Genomic DNA, 25668 nt, shown 5'->3' on the forward strand with positions numbered 1-25668 from the left:
CAGAAAGCTATGTTGCTGAGGAAGTTGAGGTATGAGTAAAGATTTTGAGGTTGTATTCTCTGGGGATCTATAAAGCGTTGGCTATTTAAAAGCTTCAGTAGACTACATCTGTCTACTACTTAGGGAGGAAACCAAACAGAGAGTTAATACACTTAAGATCTTGTTATCTTATTTACAGGTCCTTTACTTATTAGCTCTGCATCTCAACACTATGTCATGCATATTCATATTTGTCTGTGTTTCAGTGCAGAGACCACTACATAAAAACTATAAGGTACTACATAATTATGCTTGTTTTAATGTGTGCATTTAGAGGGCGGTGTGGGGAGGGAGAAGAGGATGTCGGGAGCGTAAATGGAATTGGAAGGAGTGGGGTGGTGAACACACAATATAATATTCAGATGATGTATTACAGAATTGTATACCTGAAACCTATATAATTTTATTAACCAATGTCACCCCAATAAATTCAATTAAAAAGTCTAAAAAATGACTACTTGTGGAATACATGCAATGACATTTATGTCACCATTTGTTAGTGAACCTAGCATGCCCTTGGGGTATACATCTTGACTATCTCAACGATTTCTAAAATTTAAATATTACAAGTTCCCTTTTTCAATTATGTAGCACTAAAAATAGAAGCAGTATAGACATATCATTAATGAGGAATCAGTACAGATGTCCTGTAAAGCCTTTTGATTGATTATGATTCCAGGGTTTGTGTTTTCTTATTTGTTTGTTTGTTTTTGTGGTTTTTTGTATTAGTGACTTGGAAGAAAAGTATTTAGGCTCCATTCAACATTACATATTTGTGGAATTAGTTCCTGTTGAACATTTTGGTTAGGAATGTATTGACTTACTTTGAGTCATTGGAGGAAATCAAAACAGAGAAATCTATTTATCATGGTTTATATTATTACACAAAATGATGCTTATGGGGATAAGAATCCTAGATCTATATTTTTAAAAAAAATTATTTGGAGTGCACAGAATACCTTTTTCAAATAGGAAGTTATGAATATTTCTAAGCAGATTATTATATTATTTTGAATAATAAACACTTTAAACTCTAAACTTTTATGCTTATTTTATTCTATTTTTTATTGAACTTATTGGGGTGAAAATGGTTAATAAAATTATATAGGTTTCAGGTGTATAATATATATTAGCTGTATATTGTATTGTGTGTTTACCACCTAAAGTCAAGTCTCCTTCCATCACCATTTATACTCGATTTACCCTCTTCTATCTCCTCCCATCCAACATTCCCCCTCATAATTACCATACGTACAACTTGTCTGTGCTTACAAGTTTTCTTCTTAATCCCTTTGCTTTTCTTCACTTAGTCCCCAAACCCCTCCCCTCTAACAGCTCTCAGTCTATTTTCTATATATATAAATACGTTTCTCTTTTGTTTATTTTGTGCATTAGATTTCACATGTAAGTGAGATCATATGGTATTTGTCTTTCTCTAACTGGCTTTCACTTAGTATAATATTCTCCAGGTCCATCCATGCTGTCACAAAAGTAGGAGTTCGTTCTTTTTTACTGCTGTATAGTTTTCCATTGTGTAAATGTGCCACAGCTTTTTGATCCACTCATCTACTGATGGGCATGTGGGCTGCTTCCAAATCTTGACAATTGTAAATAATGCTGCATTGAACATAGGGTGTGTGTATTCTTTTGAGTTTCTTTGGATATGCCCAGAGGTGGAATCACTGGGTCATAATGCAGTTCCGTTTTTAATTTTTTGAGGATACTCTGTACTGTTTTCCACAGTGGCTACATTAATTTGCCTTCCCATCAACAGTGCACAAAAGTTCTCTTTTCTCCACATCTTGACCAACACTTGTTGTTTGTTGATTTATTGATGATAGTAGCCATTATGACAGGTGTAAAGTGACATCTCATTGTAGTTTTAATTGCATCTCTCTGATGATTATTTAGATTGAGCATCTTTTCATATGTCTATTGGCCCTCTACATGTCCTGTTTGGAAAAGTGTCTGTTCATGACCTTTGCCCATTTTTTAATTGGATTGTTTTCTGTGTGTGTGTGTGTGTGTGTGTGTGTGTTGAGTTGTACAAGTTCTTTACAAATTTTGGATATTAACCACTTATCTGATGTATCATTAGTGAATATGTTCTCTCATTCAGTGGGTTGTCTTTTCATTTTGTTGATGTTTCCCTTACTCTGCAAAACTTTTTAACCATATTTTGCCATATATAATGTGTACCCACATTTTTCTGTGCTTTATACATGGGATTATTTTAACCATTATTACACCCATGGTATATAATCATTATACCCATATATAATGAGCATCCTTATTTCTCCCTCAAAAATTTGGGCAAAATTATGGCAAAATACTGTAGTTTGAAGTAGTTTCAAATGTTTATTTTCTCTTTTGTTTCTCTTGCCTGAGTAGACACATCAGGAAAAACAGTGCTACAAGAAATGTCTGAGATTTTACTGCCTCTTATCCTCTAGAATTTGTATGGTTTCAATTCTTACATTTAAGTTTTTTATCCATTTTGAATTCATTCACATGCATGGTGTAAGATGGTGGTCTAATTTAATTTTTTTCCATGTATCTGTCCAGTTTTCCCAACACCATTTATTTAATAGGCTATTTTTAACCCAATGCATGTTCTTGACTCCTTTGTCAACTATTACTTGACCGTAAAGCCATGGGTCATTTCTGGACTGTCTATTCTGTTCCATTGACCTATATGTTTGTTTTTAGCCCAGTACCAGGCATAAAAACAGTTTTATGAAGTTTTGATTTCTATGGACTTGAAGTATAGTTTGTTATCAAGTAGCATGATTCCTTCAACTTTGTTCTTCTTTGTCAAGATTGCTGAGTCTATTTGGGGCCTTTGTGGTTCTATATAAATTTTTAGAATATCTGTTATACTTCTGTGAAATATGGCATTGGTATCTTGATAGGAATTGCTTGAATCTATAGATTGCTTTGGGTATTATGGACAGACATTTCAGGATGTTAATTCTTCCTATCCACGAACACAGTATATGCTTATTTGTATCTGAGTATGGGTCTTTTAAATCCTTGGTTACATTTTTTCTACATATTTTTATGCAATTGCAAATGGGATTGTTTTCTTAGTTTCCCTTTCTGATAGTTCATTATCAGTACATAAAATATAACTGATTTCTGGATATTTATTTTGTATCCTGCTATTTAACTGAATTTATTTATCAGTTCTAATAGATTCTTGGTGGAGTCTTTAGGGTTCTCTATATTTAGTATCATGTCATCTGCAAATAATGACAGTTTTATTTCTTCCTTTCCAACTTAGGTGCCTTTTATTTCTTCTTCTTGTCTTATTGCTGTTATTAGGTCTTGCAGTACTGTGTTGAATGAGAGTGTGAAAGCAGACATCTCTGTTGTAAGTGAAATAGATAGCTCAGACTTTTAATTTTCCCCAGATAGGTAATTTTGCTGTAGAGCTGAATTCTTAGCTTGATGGGAACAGTACATTCTTATATAAAATATCTACATAGAAATCTAATTATAGTCAGAAGATGACCAGGTCAACATAAGTTCAGATTAAGAGGAGCCCTGTAACTCAAATACTTACTGACATCAGATAAAGATAGTTTGCAGCCTCAATCTAGAATTCTATCTGGACAGAAATCTCTGCAAAATACAAGATCTGTGAGAGCTGGGTGTTATTGTAGATCTCGTTTACTGCTGTATTCTCAGAAATTGTTATGGCATCTAGAATATAACAGGCATTCAAAAAATAACAGAGAATGAATGAATGAAACTGTAATATTCTGAGTCTGTTGGCCAAGATGGTTCTGTCTTAATCCTTAAGTGAGCTATACCAGCATGTGTTCTTGAAATTCTTTTAATACTAACCAAAATCCATCCTGATAATCTTTTGTTTTATCATATAGATGAATATCTTATTTGGTTTTGCTCCTAAGAATCAATCTAACCCTTTGAAGAAATGTGCTTGACCCCAAATCTGTTATATTACTTGACAGTTTTGTAATTTAGCTTAACCTCACAAATTCTTGGAACTAAATCTCTTTTTTCCTTTTTATTAACAAGTAGCCCAGTGGTTTGAACACTGGCATTAGACCAGTCTGATTTTGAATTCAGACTTCCCACTTGTGAATCATATGGTTGTGAACAAAGTACTTCACCTCTTTGAGCTTCATTTTACTCATTTATAAAATACAATCAACATAGTTGCGATACATATAAAATAGTACAACGTGTATAGAGTTACAGAATATCTAACACATGGTAAAGACTTAATAAACCACATCTATATAATTATAGATATTGTCTAATATTATTACAAATAACTAATACTGATATAGCTACAAAACTCTGCATCTGTAATATTCTCTTATTCTGTACTTCTTTTCATTAAGCAGAAGCCTATGAACTAGTTCTGCCCTGGGAAAAAGTGCTAGGACCAATGTCATAAAAAAGAGTAAGGTGAATTTTTTTCCAGATCTAAAAGAGGCTCAGAGATGTATGGACAGCCAGTATTGGTGTCTTTAACTCAAACTGCAGTGGCGCCAGGCAAAGAATTTCTGGTAGATCTATCTCAGCTCTGTTAATAGAATTTTAGTTCCACCGGGAAGAACCGTTGTGTCTTATTTTTACTGCTAGTTTTACTTCTAGTTGGGTGGATACTCAAAAAATACTATTAAATAAAATTATGAATCCCTAATGGTAAGTTTTAAACATGAAGTTGTTTATACAAATTCTATAATTTTAAATTATTTTCATCTACCTTAGATTTACTTTGTAGTTAACATTTAAATTGTTTAATATATCAATAGCTGGTGCCATAACCTTATAGAAAATTAACATCCTCCATGCAGTTTCAAGTGATCCGTACTTACACAAGTGTAAGACTAGATTGAGCACAGAAGCCAAGTAAAATCTCATCTAACTGTAACTTTACTCAACAGTTAGTTACCTTCTTAGGCTTTTCCTAACTGCCCTGTCTAAAAATAGCACTGTCTCATCGCTGTCACAGTCCCCGTCGACATCCATACCACTTTGTTTTTCTGTTTTTCTCCAACCCGGTGTTATATTTTATGCGTTTTCACTCTCAGTCACTAGAAGACTAGCTCTTTGTGGGCAGGGACTCTTGTGTTCTCAGCTGCATTGCCAGAGCCTAGAGTAGTGGCTGGTCCATGTTACGCTCTCAGTAAATATATATGGAAAAACAAATGAATGGACTCAAAGCTAACAAATGTGTAGAATCTGTTGAAGACAGACAAACCTACTGAGTATCACTGTTTGACAGCAAGCATGATTTAGTCTGCTTTCAAGTTCCTACTCTATAGCATTTGGTCAAGTATTAGCATTCATGTTTAAAGTCAAAAGCAAAACCCCACAATATCATTAATATTATGACTTCCATATTTTCTGTGTATACTTTAATTATATCTTAACATAAGCCAGTTTACTTTATTTTATAGACTGACTTGTACAGTTCCATTTATGAAAATTCTTCTTTAATAAAGAACTAGATAATTGCCCCAGGAGATCTTACAGTCACAGCAAACTGTAATGAATGGGACCAGATTACATTCTGTGGTATGTCTATGGGCACTTAGAGTGTAGTAAAGTCTGCTCTCAAGTATTATAATTTTGCATATGCTGAGGATCAAGTGTTGTATGTAGAGGTAATTGTCACAGCATAAAAAACAGCCCCAGCCCCATCACAGAACTTATGACACATGGTACTCACCCACCCCTCTCCCACACACATGCATAAACACACAGAATCGGGCAACTTGTATCTTTATAAACTACAAAATGCATTCCATCTTCTGCTATTTCCTCCTATTGCTTTCTCCTGTTATTTCTGCCAGATTAGTCAAAACATTAGATTATTTGAGCCAACTGAGTCAGTGTCAAGCTGAAAAGAAAAAGGTGCTGATACATGGGTACAGTAGCACATGCTGATACAAAAAGTACTGATAATGTCTTGTGGATTATCCTAAAAAGAACAATTCATTGGTTTAAGATAAAGGGATTACCTTAACGTTAACATGTACACTTCCAAAAAAATCACTTAAGAAAGGTTAAAATAAAAACTGGAGTTTTTGAAAGATGCCTAAAAAGATGTTCTTCTCATCAATTATTATGACTATATATTATGTAGAGCTTTACATTTGTATTCAATTCATAATTTATACCAATATTATACAACTGTTAGTTAAAATTCATATTTAAGGGGAACTAGCATATTATATTGAATCATTTTGGGACTGCATTCAAGATTGCTTTACTAATTGAGAGAAATAATTTTCTTTATATTATTTAACGTAGAACCCATTTTATACTTTAATATGTGACTTTAGTGATGCCAATTACCAATAGTCATTCTGTGCCTACCCTGCCCTTCTCTTGTTTTTCCTACTTTCAAGTTAGGTAAGATGATACTGAATTGTTAATAATTTGGCTTATTTGTTATTGTATCTCTTCTTTGCATTCAAATTATTGTTTTGTCAAATATAGGTGATGTAGGAAAGATTTAGGGATCTAACCACTTAATATTTTTCAGTCAAATTAGAAGGAGACACAGGTACATTTTAATGTAGCATTTATAAACACTAAACACTAAAAAGAAATATGAAATCACAATAAAAATATTAAATAGTGCTTTAAACTATCAATAGTCCCTCTGTTATTTCTCTGAAAGACTAGATAATTTACTGTGGAATTATTCCTGAGGTCCAAGGTACATTGTGAAATCAGAATTTGCCCAATTCATGAGTCATATCCTGTTAAGATGACCTATTTGAAAAGTAAAGTGACTGATTTGTCCACTGAGGAAGCAGTTAACTTTTGTTAGCAAATTATCATAATTATTCCAAGAATCAACAAACAGGAACCAAAAATTAAGTTAGATAATAAGAAAATATGTTTTTTTTCTATCTTACACAAGGTGAGATTATAAGACATATCCCTATCCAAATAATCTTCTACCCGTAATATTAACTTGAATTAAACATTATTATTTTTGAATACCTACACTAAAATCCTGGGATACAAACATGTAAAGACATTGACGGAATCCTATGTAAGGGGGACTTGGAGTCAACCAGGCTCTCCAGTAAGGACATCAACTAATCCAGGAGCTGTATCATGAGCCTCCCTGAGAAGACAGTGTCTTGCTTAACCTTTCATCTCTAACGTTCAGCGTAGTGCTTGGCACGCAGTGACCAGTAGACAGTTGTGGAATGAATAAGTGCCACAACACATGTTTTTTTAAACATAGCAATGGGAGGTCAAGAAAGGGAGCAATATATAATCCTAATTTGTTCAAAAGTTAAGGTCAAAACTGTCCTAAAGTTATTTTTAGTGCTCAATAACCTATACCCAAGCACAAGCCATTGTTGAGTCTATTAATTCATCTTTGGATTCACATTGAGATTAATGTAGTAACTTGAGGCCTGAGAGCCACAAAAATTTAAAGTCTGAAAAACTGGTAAATTTTTAACTAGCTATGCCATACTTTTCAGGAAATTTAGTCAGCCTTTCTTTATAGAAGACATTTTATCTGTAAAGTAAAACAATATGTTTTCATGTGAAAAATATAATTAAGAAAATATGTTATTATTCTCCTTTGTCCTGATAAAGGTATCCTACTGGCCACTTTTTATTCTTAAATTCTCTGATTTTTTTCTTTACTATTTCAAGAAACCTAGTTGAATTTGAAAAGCAAGAGATCACTTGGCACCTAGATCACTTCTCCCCAATTGGTCCAAGCTTCCGTAGAGTTCCCTCTCTCACCTATTCTTGTGGAATCCGCCTGAAGTAAGATGGCATAAGTGGCAAGTGCTATGATGGCATTTCACACAGGTGTATAAATTGAAAGTCAAAAGTTAGATGACTTGCCATGGACCCACTGGGAGTGTGTTGGTATATCTTAGGGGAAATGTCAGAGTGCTGGAATTGCTTTACAAGACACGTTATGTGCTAGGAAAGCATTTCCGAGCAGTCATCTGGCATTTCAAAGAGGCTTACCTGCCCAGGCCAGCTTTCTGATCATTCCTCCAACCCAACAGGAGCAACAGAATCAAGAACCAGAAAGGGGATTTAAAAACGAAATGAGAGCTGCCATACTTCCAAATTTTCAGATTCTTCAGTCCTGTAAACTCCTCCAACAATTTCCTGCCCCTTCTCATTTCTAATATTACTGGGCACTGTGTTTGAAATCTTCCACTCCTGGCTGTCTTGCCATCTACAATGATGATACCGTTACAGGTGATCATTACCCTAATGCTCTCTTATCTGACCCTCATCAAATACCCATCCCTTCTGATGTGTGTTTTTAGCTTAGAAGTGCTATATTCCACAAGATTTGAGTCAATGAGGTTGGAAAATACCCTTTTTTTATTCAAAAAGCACAATCTTTTCTTTGGAAATCTATATAAAATACAACTTTTAGCATGATTATTTTCCTAAATAAAAAAAAAGACAAAGAATTTACTTATTTTATGTTAATAACGGGCATGAAGCAAAAGGTTTTCTTTCAAAAAAAAATTGCAAGTGCAGATATGTAGGGCTGTGGTTAGTTCCCATACTGAGTTATCTAGCATTTGTGGCTTGGTGGAAGGGTAGTGTTACTATTTAACATGTAATGGTGTACTTTAACTCTTATCTAGCATGTGGTCTTCTCACTATTTGGGGGAAGGAGGGTCTCTGCTGGCACTAACTTGCTTACCTGCTGAATTAGCAGTTTGCTTATGCTATAACCATCATTGTGGGTGCGACTTAGGGTAGGCTTAAAATGCTGGGTGGTGATTTGAGTTCAAACAATAAAAAATGGTATTTTTCAATATTGTAAAAAAAAAAAAAAAACACCCGTCCTTCAGTGAGACCCTATTGCTGTTTTTAGTCTTCAGTCTGTGCAGAATAGGAATATGGCAATGATGCCTCTTTTATGAACCTACAACCAGTGGCCAAGAAGATAAGTGAGTCCCCTGGACAATGTAATGATTCTACACCCTCTTGCACTGCATGCTACTCTGCTATGCCCTGACCTGGTCATTTTGTTCTTTGATATATTGATACTTCCCATCACTGTCCTTCTAATTATCTCATTACTCAGATATCTTGCATCTCTGTCTCTTCTTTCTCTAAGCAAAGCATAGACACTCCTCAGTTGTCCTTCTTTACCTTGTTCTACTTTGCTTTCCTTAGCCACCTAATTTTCTCCCATGGCTTTACCTCTTTTTCCGCCATCTATCCCCTCACACTTTTTAAAACTTATTTAATTTTATTTTTAATAAAAGTTGTATATATTTAAGGTATATGACATATTGATTCCATACACCTATTACAAGGTCTGTCCAGAAGGTATCCAGCCATGTAATATGAAAAAATAGACATTTACTGATGATACAATATACAAGAAACATTGTACATAGGACAATGATGCCTCAGTCCCCTTCAAAGTAGGCATGTTGGGATCTCACACAGTTCTCCCAGTAGCCATCAGCTGCACCATTGTATTTTCCTGAAATCTCATCAATGGTCTGAAATCTCTTCCCTTTCAAAGGTGATTTTAGTTTGGGGAAAAGCCAGAAGTCACAAAGTACCAAATCTGAGCTGTAGTGGGGCTGAATCACAGGGTGATTTGATGTTTCACCAAAAAGCTCTGCGGAAGACGTGATGCATGAGTGGGCACACTGTCATGATGAAGCTGTCAATCACCAGTTGCCCATAGCTGTAGCCTTCTGAATCATCTGCATAGTTTCCACAGAAGGATGTTCAAGCTTAATGCAAAATTTGACGCAGATTCGTCATTCTATTCACTGTATTTTTGAATGCCATGGCCACACAGTACACATGCTCACTCAACAGGTGTCTACATCCCCCACTGACCAGTACAGTGAGTCATCATTGTTCACATATGCGCATTCCAGTCCACTCTCCTTGGATGCCAGGTTACATCAATGTCATGTAAACCATTCTCATTATATTAAACAATAGCTGTACTGTTTCTGGACAGACCTCAAATATATTGTGAAATGATTACTACAGGTTGAATTAAGCTTTATCCAGCTCAGAAATCTTTAGGAACTTTCTATTACTAATTAGAAAGAATCAGTACTCCTTAATTTGACATTCCTGACCCTAATCAATTTCCTCCTGACTTAGAGCCATCTCTCATGCTTACATTCTTAGTGGTAGCTAGTTTAGGCCACTACTCCCTAACTACCTCTGCATCTTCTAGTTCTTGTGCCTTTACTCATTCTTTCTCCTTCTTAATTGTTCTTCCCTCCATTTCCACATACCCAAATTTTATCCATTGTATTTAGAAATATTCTTTATGATATTGTCCCTGTTTCTCCCCCCTTGAAGCAGTCCCTTATCAACATTTGTGTAGTCAGAAGCTCACCTGCGTCAGAATCACTTTTGGTTCTCATTAAGTGTGCAAATACCCAGGCTCCAGCCAGCCTTACTATATCTAATTTGCTAAGATGAAGACAAGACATCTGTATTTTTAACAAACTTCCCACATGAATCTCATGCATGTTGAGTTTTTAAACTACAACTCTTATGTTCTGAATTCACAAGTTATACTTAATGTTTCTTGTCTTTAGGTGTATTTAATTGTTATTTTTCATCATCATTATTTGTCATATGAGCCTTCTCTGAGTAGGCTTTGATATAACTTTCTGATATAACTTTAACATCAAAAGAAATGCTTCTGCATCACAGATATTCCTTCAATTTATTAAGTCCTCAATATGGGAATGCATTTTATTAGCTAGCACCCTATGAGGATTAGATCTGTGTCTAACTCATAAACATATATATTGACAAAGGATAATAACTTGACTTTTTCAAAACAAGAGAAGAATGTGAGGCAGGTTGAAATAATATTAGCAAATCATTTAAAAGATTAACTATGCATTTCTAAGTATAATTACTTTGATCATTGCAGTGCTTAATGGAAACCTGCTAGTCAGGAAGCTTGAACTGTATTTAGAATTTTCCCCTTGCTACTTCATCGTGTACTCTTTGGTAATTCTTTCCATGTTTCTGAGTTTTTCCTTCCTTCCTTTTAATATAAGATGGCTCAGCAAGATAAGCCAAATATAAGTAAATGATGATTTTTATTCTATGACCAAGCTATGTAGATTAAGCAAGTCTACAACTTCTGATATCAGATTATACCTGGCTAGTCCTATAAAACAAAAATATGTGCTTTTAACTTCCCCTAGAGATTCTCAAATAACAGAGTTCAAAACTCTTAGACAAATATCTAAGAAAAAAATGCATTTAAGTGTTTTTATATTATTTATGTTAACTAAAATCATTTAACAGAGTCTGTTTTAAGTATGTGTTAAATTTAGGCCATGTTGTATTGCTTAAATTATTAACCAATAAACTAAATTGACATTGAGACTAATGTTTTGCCATTGTGATAGGGCTTTGTGCCTACAAATTAAGCCAGAATTCTGTACTTTTATGATGCTGGGATCTAACATATATATATTCCTATGGCTATAGTCTTAGTATAATAACTCCACTGAGAATGAAAATGGTCTTTGACACAAATTCTCTATGGTGTACTCTTGGAACAAGGAAAGGCCACTTTGAATATACTCTCAACAATTGTTTCTAAAATTGTTTCTGTCTTTAAATATTAGGTCTATCTTATTTTAAAATACATTTCCTTTTAGAAATATGACAAACAGTGGGTTAAAAGTGTTGGGCCATCCTTCCTAATATTGTCATGACTAGACATAGGAATATTATTATTTAAGTCTACCACACATTTTTTTCTCATTGTGAATAAAAATAAAAATTATGTACATCAGTCCAAATATTTGTTTATGAGTTACACTTGGAGATTCTAATACACATAGGATGTTAGCTTAGAAAACTTGTTTGAGACAAGCCTAATACTTCAGTCTTGATAAAATTCGTGCCTTAGTAAGAGCTATCATGTTAGTGACTTCGTTGGAGCAACTTCTTCACAAATTCTTTTCAGATTTTTCATAACTTAAGAGGTTGGATAAATGTGGTGCGAATGGGAGACTGAATGGATTTCATTCCAAGATCTCAAAATATTCATTTCAAATCCTGCATCTAGCTGGGACCTACCCCTGTGATACAGGTTATATTCATCTTTCTTTTTTCTAAAAATTCAAATACCAGCTAACTCAAATAGGTGGCAAATATGCTCTTAACAAGGTAACTTGTGTAAGTTATAAGTAACTTACAGGTATAAGTATACTACTAATCTTTTTAAAAAAGTGATCTAAAATATCATTAGGATTATTTGATATTAATTTTTATGGTAACTTACTGTCTGATCGCCAGCTAGATCTTGAGTAACATTATTTCTCTCAGCCACGGGCACACACGTTTGTGCCTTACTGCTTAGGTGACCTAGAAGAGATGATAAAAAATCTGATTTTATTATCAGAGAGGACTCGGCATGGGAACAATCTGGAGCAGTGTGGACAGAGTAAAAATGTAAATAGAATATGTAGATTTTATATTCTCTTTTTGTGCTAATGCAATTTTGGTGTAAGCAATAATATAATTACTGAATAACAGGTAATGTCAAATGTTAGCTTTTTAAACATTAGGTCTAACTCCTTATTCCAAAGAAGTTTTGTTAAATTCTAACAGAAAAATAATTAAGCACTGCATTTCCACTTCAGGTTTTCAGCCAGCAAACATCCTTTACATACTGTGGTACATTAAACCACAGTTTTCCCAGAAGGAGCCGTTTAATGATCTAATCATCACATTTGCTATTTTTCTATCCTTTCTAGAATCACAGGTTAGAGCCAAGGGTTTCTATTTGATCTTCCTTTCCTTTCAGAAATAAAAGTGGATTGTTTGCTTTTCTGACGAGGGGACAGATGATTTTTTTCAGCTTATTCTTTAGAAATTAAGCTCCTTGGACTTTGAATAAAATGGCCTGCTGTTTCCCCAGGGCACTGGTGATTCAGAAACATCTTTTCTCCCAGGACAGTGCACATTGGTGAGCTGCTTTGTATCTGGTGTCCGATTAAGCAAACTGGGTCATTTTCCATGGTCTTCATTATTTGAAAGGAAGAGATTATCCTGATATATCATGAATAATAGTCTATAAATTATAAGTTATATACCTAAATAGTGTTTAGGTATACCTATATACCAAATAGTGTTTTAAAGGACTGGTTCCAGAACTGGACTGCCTAGTTCTAACTCCCAGCTCAGCACTTACTCGCTGTGTCCAGGAGCAAGGCAGTTATCCTTTCTTTACATAAGATGAAGACGATAATAGTCCCAGTGTCATAGGTTTTTGTGAGGATTGAATAAGCTAATGCACATAAAGTGTCTGTGCCTGGTGCTCACAAAGTGCCCAGTTAATATTAGCCATCACCGTCTATAATTAATAAGAAAAATAAAGTCATCAGTTGTCACTACTGTGTTTCTCCAAATGTGGCCTATCACTGTATCTCACTAAGGCAGGCATAATTTATTTATGACGTTACGTTCCGTTAATTAGATATATTTTGACATATTTACATAAGAACTTACCTCCATTTTAAGCAATCTATGTACTATGATGACATATGATTCTTAAAAATGTGGAAATGAAGCCACTTGATGTATATTGTATGGATTATAAATTATTGGTTATGAACAGATAACCAAATTTTTACAAACATTTAACTAAATTTAACTAAAGATTTGTAAAAATTGAAATTATAACTGACAAGTTATATAAAGTGGAAGTATAGAGGATATATTAAATTGGAATTCCTTATCACTTTTGTTTAACTTTTTTACTTATTTTGAGACAATAGTCAAAAATACCTACTATCTAGAGTTCTGGCCAAGATGGAGGTGTAGGTAGAAACCCTTCATTTCCTTGCACAACCAAAAAGAGGATAACAACCAATCTAAAATCAATAAACAACCAAAAAATCAAACTTCATGGAACTCTGACAACCAAGGAATTAAAGAAAAAATCAATCAGAACAACCACACTTAGTAAGGCAGACTTGTGCGGGCTGATGCAGAAAAACCTCAGCTAGGCGACTGAGGGGCGGGGCTAACTGACAGGCTCAGCAGAGCTGCGCAGGAGGGACTGACTTAAGGGAAAACTGAGCCTCAAACTTTCTGTGAGCTAAGGCCTGGGTTGTCACGGTGGGAGATGCTTCCAGTCTGACACGAGAGTCTGTTGGAAGGTGCGCTAGAGAGGAGCAGGCAAGCTGCATTGTTCCCTCTCTGGCCCCTCCCCCACAGGCAGCACAGCAAGGAGGGTTGCCCTGCCTGGGTGATAGGTAAGGCCCCACCCCTTACAACTTATCAGGTGCTCCAAGACAAAGAAATATGGCCCCAATGAGAATACAGCAAAACCTCAGAACTAAGTGATGAGGAGATTGTCAACCTATCTGATGGAGAATTTAAAGCCCTGGTAATCAAAATGCTCACAGAACTGATTGAGCTTGGTTGAAAAATGAAATAACAAATAAAATATACCCAAAATGAAATAAAGCAAAATATTCAGGGAACCAACAGAGACAAGAAGGAAACCAGGATTCAAAGCAACAATTTGGAACAAAAGGAAGAAGTAAACATCCAACTGAATCAGAACGAAGAAACAAGAATCCAAAAAAATGAAGAGAGGATGAGGATTCTCTGGGACAACCTGAAACGTCCCAATATCCGAATTATAGGGGTGCCAGAAGGAGAAGAACAACAGCAAGAAATTGAAAACTTATTTGAACAAGTAATGAAGGAAAACTTCTGCAATCTGGCAAAGGAAATAGAGTTCCAGGAAGTCCAGGAAGCCCAGAGAGTCCCAAAGAAGTTGGACCCAAAGAGGAACACACCAAAGCACATCATCATTAAGTTACCCAAGATTAAAGACAAAGAAAAAATCCTAAAAGCAGCAAGAGAAAAGGAGACAGTTACCTACAAAGGAGTTCCCATAAAGCTATCAGCTGATTTCTCAAAAGTAACCCTACAGGCAAGAAGGGGCTGAAAAGAAGTATTCAAAGTCATGAAAAGTGAGGACCTACATCCAAGATTACTCTATCCAATAAAGCTTTCATTTAGAATGGAAGGGCAGATGAGATGCTTCCCAGAAAAGGTCAAGTGAAAGGAGTTCATCATCACCAAGCCCTTATTATATGAAATGTTAAAGGGACTTATCTAAGAAAAAGATCAAAAATGTGAACAATAAAATGAGAACAAACTCACAACTATCAATAAATGAACCTAACAGAAAAGAAAAACAACAAAAACAAAACAAACAACCAGCATAGGAACAGAATCAGAGAAACTGGACATCACCTCGAGGGATTTCAGTGGGGAAGAAGAAGGGAGGAGTGGGGTGGGAAAGGTACAGGGAAGAAGAAGCATAATTAGTAGGCATAAATAGACAGGGAGAGATAAAAAATGGTATAGGAAACAGAGGACTCATAGAACTTCTATGCACAACCCATGGACATGAACTAAGGAGGGGGATGCTGCAGGGCTTGGGCAGGGCAGGGTGGAGGGGGGATAAAAGGGGAAAAACTAGGAAAACTGTAATAGCATAATCAATTAAAATACTTAAAAAAATATCTACTATCTAGAAAAGATAATCCAGATTAAATTCTGTTTGTAGGAGGTGTTACTGGAGAATGAATCCCCTATAATGGAACCATTGTTAGTACAGTAGACGGGCTCCATATGTCAAACACCTGCTCTGGTGAGACAAGCTCAGTGCATATTAAGAGCTAGTATTTGCTGTAACCATTCTAAGCCCTTGCATGACCTTTGTCTTTATATGTAAAGAATAAAAAAGAATGTTGCACTTTGGTTAATTTCTTCATGCAAGATCCTATGTGAACCTCAACACACTATAGTAATTCTATTTAAATGATTTTAACTTAATGCTTTATGTCACTTACTCCTTCTTTTCCATAATAGATACCTGATGACAATGTAGCTTTCATAACTCTTTGGAGAGCATGGTAATACAGTGCCGGCCAATGACTGATTATGTTACTTAAAAACCAGTTATCATTTTTTAAAAAATTTTTAATCTGAACTTAATAAAAGCAATTAAGCTTGAGGTTCTTATGCTAGAAAAACTACTTTGATAATATTCTATTTAGACATACAATAATTGCAAAATTTCAAGTGTTTAATATATTAGAATGTAGAACTCATTGAAACAGTATGTCAGACTCATGAATTTATACAAAAGCTTACCTGTGGTTTAACATTTTCTTATTAACCAGTTTATGTAGTAGGTTCAGGGAAATTGGCTCTCTAGAATATTGGAAAACTGCAGTTAGAGATATTTTTCAGGCAAATCTAGACATTTATTCTGCTCTCTTCACAGGAACGAGCACATGGTGTATCTGATGCTGAGTCTGCTTCCTTGTGCATGAGCATATGCTTCATTAAATTGTTAGTCTACACGTTGTTTCAAATGGTGACGTAAACTCAGAGTATGAATGGACAGTGGCATAGTGAGGGCTGAGTTTTCCAAGTTTTCCAGACTTGGCAAAATCCTACCATCCTTAGACAGTGTCACTGCCAGCTCAATGCCCTTATTGGGCGCTACAGAGGCCAGAGTGCTGAGATCGGCTGCATGTGCTCCTTCTTATGTGGCTAATTAAATAGGAATTGTTACAGAACAGTCCACAGGGGAGAGGGGATGAACAATATGCTCTGGGTATCCCCCACCCTGCACTAGGTTCACCTTGCCTGTCGTCAGGGAAAGACATCTCTCAATGCCAGAGATTGGTGAAAAGGAAAGGGATTATTTATTTAAAGAGTTATACAAATTTAAGAGTAATGACTTAATGTCTTCATTGAGATCCCAAAGTCCTTTAGAGTACCCACAAATGCACAGTCCTTCCTTCCCCCTCTGCCCAGGCCGGGGTACCATATCTCAGAAAAAGAAATAGAAGTCTGTGGTTCTTCTCTGCCCAAGCTGTGTGGTCCCCAAAAGACCCCTGGTTCTTCTCTGCCCAAGCTGCATTGTCCCAAAAAGACCCCACATGGCTCCCGTGCCTGGGTTTAAATCCCAGCGCCCATCTTCCTCTGCCACAGTATTTCCAACTCCTCCCACAGTCAGTTACACCTGCCAGCATTCCCCTAATCTGCCAGCTTTACTGGGCTGCCATAGTAATTCCAGGCAGGCGTGGCCCCGTGGTGTGGAGACAATCATCTCCAAGCTGTTATGCAGGCTCTGTAACCAGGGGGAGTCGCCTCTCAGTTACATCCTGGGTTGAAGTCACTCCCATCTCCCTGGCTCAAAACATGGCCACAGCTGTTTGACCTATCTATGAAACCAGTTAAAGGTTATAGATATGTTAAACGAATGTTCTAGAGGTTATCTGCAAAACTGTTGCTATTCAAAACAGCTCTCAATGGCCCTGCTCCATGCATCCCATCCCCCAGCTCAGACTTGTGGGGGTGAGGGCATCCTATATATATTTTTTTAATATTTCCTGGGCACCAAGTTCTGGACCCCATTACAAATCCCTATTTGCCCCCCCCCTTGGCTGCACCCTGTTACGGAATCATAATCTCACCTCACATCGCACATATAAAGTAGGATTTATTCTGTGAGTCCATAGTCCACCTGAAACAATGTTTAAAAAGTTTTTATTTTAGGAACAGGCTTGATCCCCATCCCTGATCAGAAATCTGGTTCCCATTGCTCTTGTATTCATCAACAAGCATGGATGACTACTGCCCTGATTAAGGATTAAAGTAATGAGGATAAAAGATGAAGGCATTCTGCCCTTGTCAAATGAAATAAGGAAATTTTGAACAAAAAAACAAAAATATTCCTATCTAGAATGACTAGAATTAACTTTTATAGAGGATTCATTATTACAGAACTATTTTGGACTTGCCCACTGTGGAATAACTAGTCAATAATAGAAAATTTGGAGTTAGAGTCGACACCCTGACTGTTGTGGCTCAGTTGGTAGGGCCTTGTCCTGCAAAACAAAGGTTGCTGGTTTGATTCCTGGGCATGGCACATGCCTGGGTGCAGGCCAGTTGGGGCACTTGTGAGAAGCCACTGATGGATGTTTCTCTCACATATCAATGTTTCTCTCTCTCTCTCTTTCGCTGTCCCTTCCTCTCTCTCTGAAAATAAATAAATAAAATATTTTTAAAAATAAAAATATTACTATTATTATTACCAAACAGGGAAGCAGCCCTGAGTGGGTCTGTCCAGAGCCAGCTGCAGAGTGTGGGTTCTTGACTTCGTGTAGGAAAGATTTCACAATGTGCATCCAGGTGACTATGACGATATATTTATTAAAGCTGGGGACAGTAAAACAAGGAAGGGCTAGCATAGAAGAAGCAATAGAAGAGCCTAGGCAGGGCTGCCCTAGCTCACTGGGAAGTCACAGAAAAGGGGTCCTTTGGGAGGGGTTCAGGGGATTAGCCTGGGATAAGCTGCCAGCTGTACATTGCTTTCGACTTTAGGAGACACATGCCTGTGAAGAAAGAAGGGGGGGAGGGAATGGCTGGGGCTGCTCCCCAGAGGGAGAGCTCAAGCTGGGTCCTTTGTCTTGAGGATTTTCTTTCTCTCTTGCAGGGGAGAATCTAGGGGAGGTCTCAGGGAAGGGTTTCAGCAGAATATTCATCACTTCTCCAGGTGCCCTTTCAGGGTCATGTTCTCCACTGACTGGTCAGTGACAAGGTAGGGGGTCTTTAGTCATTGCAGTTGGTTCTGGCATCCCTACCTAGTTTTGTTATTGTCTTGGCCTGGAGCTGAAATACAACTGAGGCCTAGATGTTGTCTCCTGGGAGGAAAAGCCAGGGGAGAAGAGGTTACCCTGGGGGCAAGGCCCTTATTTTCCCATTCTTACCCCCTGCCAGGCACTCCCCTCTCCTCCCCTTGACCATCTGCACCTGGCTGTAAGTTGCTTGACCATTGTGTTCAACTCTCTGTCTCAGCTTCCCCATCTACTTGCCAAGGAATTTTCCTGGCTTCTAACTGTCCTGTCTCACTATCAGTACCCTTGACTTATGCTAATGGCTCCACTTCTCATAAGCTTTCTGCTCAGAAAAGTTATTTACTTTTTTTGAGCTCAGAAAAGTTATTTAGCCTTAATTTTCTGACTCATACAATCAATAAGAGTAAAAATATCTCGAAGGATTATATTGAGAGTTAAACTAAATAATAGCAATAAAATTGGGCTTGACCTACAGCATGTACTAAATAAAAATTAGTCATTAATGTTTGTGTTTTAAATAGATACTACTGTTCCTATTTTATAGGAAAGAAGGAGAATATTGGGAATCAGATAGCTTCCCCCCTAAAGTTATGCACAGCTAGTATGTGGAAAGTGTCAGCAAGTACATCATTTTGAAAAGATTATAAAAACTTTTAACAGAAATTTACCACAATGAGTACCTGAATCTGGTCCAGAAATCTTACATTACTCAGATGTACATGGTCCATGGATATACATGACATTTTTCTCCCAGATCTTGAACATCAGTGGTATGTTTTTCCTATTTCTAATTTTAAAATTTGTAATATTTTACCATTTCACTGTGTGTGTGTATGTTGTGTTACGATCCTGAAGTCTTCTTGCCCATTTAGCTCTAAACAAGATCAGCATAGACTCCTCTTCCACACCCAATACTCTTCTCAAGATTTCTCTGAACTCTCAGTGGTTCTTGCATCCTCGTGGTCAACTTTGTCTCAACAACTGCAACCTTTTTTGTTTTCTGCCTTGTGTCTCTGCTCTGATATACACTCAAATGGGGAAATCAGTCTCTTTCTTAACCATATAACACATGCACAGTTCCAGAAAAATAAAGATGCTCAGCAATGTGGATATAGCACCGTTTCCTGGGGCAGACCAGAAATAGCAACAACTTAAGACAGAATATTAGATGTCCCCAGTTTGTACTTTTTCATCTGTCCTAAAGGCCATTGTGCCTTGTTCCTTTTCTTCTTTATTCCCTACCATGCACTAAATCCTCATTAACTTCTAATTAAGGAACGATTTTGCTGTCTTCTACTGCTTTCTCTCCTACTCACACATGTTCTCAGACTGGCATATTCCACCAGACCTTATCAAGATATTTTCCAAATTTTAGACAAATTTCTCTTTAAAAGGAACACTGAAATCAGAGATTAACACATTCTACACGCTAAAATTATAAACCATCTTTGGAATAATAAGCTGTGAAATTAAATAAATAAAATTAAGAAAACAAAAGAAAGTAAAACTCACAATTGAAAAGTGCTTTGGTAGCAAAAGGGCTCCAAATCAGGGCTCAGAAATTCTTTTGATAACATGTGTAACTCCTGGTGTATTTATTATCCCACATGCTGCTTGCAGAGGGGCGCCACAGTTAGAAACACAGGAACAATTTCTTCCTGAAGTGAGCAGTCTTAAATATACAAAGCCCTGGTCTCAGATTAGTTGATTTATTAGGTAAAGGGCAATTCGTTTTTATATAGAAGTGTTGATTCTCTATGTTCCAACTGGAATAAATTTTGTTAAAACATAGTCAATTTTATTTTCCAAAAACCATGAAATAGGGTCGTTGGTTGTACGTGGAATAAAATTTTTATGTCAAGATGTTCAGCTCCTGAAAGCTCCATGGCAGATTTTAAAATCCCAAATGTTTGGCTTCAATAGGTATTTCTTCTGTGCAGGGCTTACATTTTGTGTTTATTCTCCGAATTTCAGCTGTATTTAATGGCTACAGATAGTCCTGGAAAAAATGTAGGTTATTTCAAGTTTTTAAATTATCTTATCTAAGACAATATGTACTCACTGTTTAAGGATTGCCTGTTAAAATGAAGTAATTGTTACTACTACTATTATTTTACTTTCACCTTGTGTTTTTTTGCATCATTGCTCTCCTATGCTTTTTGTTAAATAATTATTACATCGGTGTCATTAAGCTAATCATTCTGCCCTCTGTTTCCCCAGAGCTTTAACTGGAAGTTAAAATATTTCTGCTTTTGGTGGCAGAAAGTCTTTAATTTTGAGCAGGTTAAATATACAATCATAATACCAAGAAAATTTTGAGAATCCACCCCATTCCGGGTAAATTGTACTCAGATACATCAGACACCTAAGAAGCAATTTTTTTCCTGACAAATTTCTAGGACAGTGATTCTAAAACCTGTTTAGGGGTTTATTCCATATTCATTATGTTTTGTGATTTCTGTCACTGAGTATATTTGCTATTATTTTATCCTTATTGGAAAAGAAATGGATTTTCTTACCTGAACCCCCTCCACATTCTCCCAATGCATAAAGACCAGGCTAATTTGCTTCTCCACCCTATTTCTCCAAGCAAATCAATCCCCTTTTGGTTAAACTCTCTAGCTAGATACAGGACTCTCCCCTAAACAAATGATACAGAGACAAACTAAACATATGGAGGAAGTCTAATCATAAACTATTATGAGAGAGTATTAACAAAACCCAAATTCAAAACGATAGAGTTTTAGTCATGGAGAGACAGTATGATTTCCTAGAAATATAAAAGTTGACATTTGAAGCAATGTAATCCAAGCTTTTGCCATTCCGTCCTGGGTTCCAGACATAATGTGAGGCTGTTTTAAATCACGGTGACCTCCATGCCTCAGCGTCTTTGGAAAATTTGAAGTTGAGTGTTTAGCCCCTGAAAGCCTTTGTATTTCCCTTCTAGCATGATGGAAATAAATTTTATATATGCTTCATATTTTAGATATTTATCTATTTTATCTGGCTTGGGCTATTTGCTGACAGAGCATGGTTCTTGAATAACTGATAACATACAACAAATGTGCCCTGCTCCTTGGTACACAGGAAATGAGGATGCTCACAGTGCCTGCCTCCATGAGTTAGCTCAATAAATTTGAATTGCTCATTAGAGTTCCAATGCCTCATTGTTGCCTATATGTGAACAGCTTAAGTGAATAGGAATCAGATGGAGGGTGGGGGAGGACACACAGAGATTTCACATAATTCCTGTTGCCAGAGAAACCATTTTCTTGCTGTCTGGGCATGCACCGAGCAACTTAGATCAACTGGAGGCTCAGCACAGCCCTTGCTGTGACTTTAGTAAAGACAACAAACAGAAGGGAGAAACTACTTATAAGGGAAAGCAGAAAGGAGTATTAAAATGGTCTTGTAATTAGATGGTTTGTAGACTTAGCTTTGAAACACCTTGTCCCTAAGATGGCTGATCCATCTGATTATACATGTGTTTCTATGCCTCATGTTGATTTATATTTCTTTGTCTGCCTCTGTCTAGAAGACCACATTTCATATGTATTTATATATCATTATACATATGCATATTTATGCAAGAATGCTCTTTATCTTTGTCCCTCTTTCTCTTCCTTCCTTCCTCCTACACACACCCCCCACATCACATCACACAGCTGTGCTGTATTGAACACGGGGGATCTTCTCTCGGGGGGAGAAACAGGAAAGAATATGGCAATGGCAGTTTGCACACCACAGCCGAAAGAAATGACAGAAATTGAGGAAGCCCAAGAGAGTACAAACTGAATTCCAGATGTGTTTATATTATACTTGGATCTTTTTGATGAAAAATGATTTTTCGTCATGAATGTTAGAAAACCAGTGAACAGTATATGGACTAAAATGTTCTAAACACTCAGTTCCCCATACCTTGTCCCCACATTTTTAGTATGTAAAGTATATACTGATCTTATTTTTGATACTATCTAAGAAAAACAAGTATTAGTACTAAATTAATAAATTTATCTCTGAGACTGGATAAAAAATATAATGGATAGACACACACATTTTTTACATTGGTGGGTACAGGATGGTTAACGATGAACAATTAACACTATAACAATAATAGTGAGAGATTATGTGGTCTGTGCAGTGATTGTGAGGGGTCTGGAAAAAGGAAATTACCCTGAAATTCCAAATAGACAGGCTCAGTTAAGGGAAAGATTGACTTTTGTCAGGAAAGATACTGGCCCAGAACATGAATACATGCCATGACTTGCTTCTAGTTAGAAAGTTTTAATTTCTGATCATTCTATGTGGTTACTTTAGGTCTCTGAATTTGTAAGGCCTGCCATGCAGACTTCTCCTGAGTTTGTCAGATTTAATGTGGAGCCCCCTTTTTATCCACAAAATGTTTACTGAAAAAAGAACCAATGAATGAAACAGAACTTTAGCCCAAAGGAATAACTATTATACACAAGATAACATTATAAATTGGAGTATGTTCGGAGATGAAATTCAAGGTTTTGAATTGCCTTGTCGCAGAAACCACTGAACACATTTCACATTTTTAGACATTCTAAGAATAAAACATGGCAATATTGAAAAAAGAAAATAATATGAAATAGGAAAATCATGCTTTAAAATTGCAGAAGAAATTTTTGAACAAATATCAGGAAAATAATTTTGATTTTCTTTTCAATTCTTTCTGATTCTAGTCTAATATTTTTTTTTCCTTTTACAAACTCCATTCTTTCATTCCTGCAATGCTAAAATCTCTCTCTGCCTGAATAATTACCACATGCTAATTTCCCCTGCCCTGGGGATATGGCCTAATTTACATTCTTTTTAATAACCCACCTTCTTTAGGCAGACACAGGTAGAAAATCACGGATAGATTTTAAAGCATGCATACCAAAATTGTTTAATTTTGTTTTGTCTTTTATTTGTTCTTGCTTTCTATTTGCCTTAGAGGAGATGGAAGAATTTAAATTCCCTTTTGAGGGTTTTTTTGTATGCCTTTATTTCTGCTTTTCTTTCATTCTTTAAATCTCTCTTCTTGCCTTTTGTTTATCAATTACACAGATCACAGTAGAAACTATTAAAGACCCCTATGTAATAATACCCATTATTTCTGAATGTAGATCTTGTCATTCAGTATGATTTCTGGATTTGGCTTTACTGGATAAAATATATGTATTTTCTTTTACTCTTTTATATATTTTGGTGAAAACTATAGTTGTTATTAAGTTCTCAATTTAAATTTCATTGAACTGAAGGATTCTGAGTTTTGTCACTGACTTCCCTCCACAGTTTGCATAGCTGATTAGAAAAGGAAAAGTATTGCAGCCTTAGCTTGCACTGGTTATCAACGCCTTCTTGTATTAGATCTTTTCATTGTAAATGCAATGGGCATAGGTCTGTTATCAGCTATTAGCAAATATAATCTTTATAAATAGTTCTCATCATGTATAAGACAAGTCTAAATTTCTTTGGAAATAGCTCTTGAAGACACCCTGCTGCGGTATCCTCAGAATGCCAGGCCAGAGTTCAGTGGGAGAGTCACACACTTTGAGCAAGTTTGGCCTGAAATGATGTGCATCACATCCAACCTCGACAATATACAACTCAGACGTGTTTAGCCATACTCTCTATCATCCAAGATAAATCTTGCTTAGCCATTTTGGTTCACACTGTCCCATTTCTGCTTCTCCTAACTCTAATTTGACTTGCAATCCAGTGGAGGGAGGTCTTAAAACCTAAACATGCAATTCCTTATTCTCTCTAAAGACCGGTGTGTATAAGAAAGATAGAAAGCTTAGGGCTCTTCAAGTCTTCAGGTCCCATATTTCCATTCGAATGCAAGCTCAAAAATACATTTCAAAGTCGAATATAAATAATGTTTGGATTACCCACCATTTCGGATTATACACACCACTGCTCCCATTACTACAGGTAATTAAGAGCTTTCTGATATGAAAAAGTATTCCCTTAAATGCCGACCCTGTCTTCTATCAAACTTTCACAAGAACTTTAATAAGCAAAGCTGACTGATTATAATTCCACCTCCTTTCCATACTCAGTCTCTAGAGGAGATATTCAAAAGCAATAACATCCTACAAAGCACTTAGGAAGGGAGAAAGAGGAGAATTTAGAGACCTGAATAATGAAGATTCCATATCAGTTCTAGATAATGAAAAGTTTTCAACTGAATATCGCCAAAGGTCATATCATAAAATATAGCCTTAGAGAAAAAAATTGAATAAAGTAAAAGTAGCCTGGTAATATATAGACATGGCAAAATTATAGAGCAGAAGCACATTATAATGATGATACCATCCACCCATTCTACTCCAGCCCTTGCTTTCACTAATGAAGAAACTAGGACATTGTAAAACACTCTTGCCAGGCTATAGCAACCCCTCCTCTCTGTGGTCCCTATTGCTTGCTCATATTTCTAATATTGCTTTATTTCTAATATTACTGTTATTTGTACTCTTCTGTAACTATTAGTTAGTCTCTGATGCCTCTTCTAGCTTAATGCCAAGTAGGGGCTCACACTGATTACCCTCGGGACTGGCACAGACCTGGCACACAATAGGAAATGAAAGCTTCCTGGGTTTGAGTCTAATTGAATTGCATGCATAACCTTCAACATATACATTTTCTGTGATCTTAATACCTAAATGTGATCATGAATGTTGGTCCTTTATATACAACAAAATTTTATACTTTTTGATATTATCATCATACATTAGATCACATAGATAGAACTTATAAAGATATAGCTGGAATTTCTTTTTTGGGTGGGCTGGGTACTTTGAGCTTTATTGGTGGTGCATGATAAGGTAGGGCTCCCTAAGCTGCTCCCCTCTTCATGGGGTCTGGGATGGAAACTGGAGGTCAGAAGATTCTCATTGTGTTGGGGGATTGATTTGGGGCAAGGACT

The 25668-nt window shown here is 36.3% G+C and overlaps 1 protein-coding gene across 1 annotated transcript in view; it reads left to right on the forward strand.

Moving 5' to 3' along the window:
- The window catches only part of MAGI2 (membrane associated guanylate kinase, WW and PDZ domain containing 2), a 1366741-nt gene that overhangs the window by 671170 nt on the left and 669903 nt on the right, over nucleotides 1-25668 (forward strand).

The sequence above is a fragment of the Desmodus rotundus genome, chromosome 6 (genome assembly GCF_022682495.2).
Source record: "Desmodus rotundus isolate HL8 chromosome 6, HLdesRot8A.1, whole genome shotgun sequence".
In the NCBI taxonomy this organism is placed as follows: Eukaryota; Metazoa; Chordata; class Mammalia; order Chiroptera; family Phyllostomidae; genus Desmodus; species Desmodus rotundus.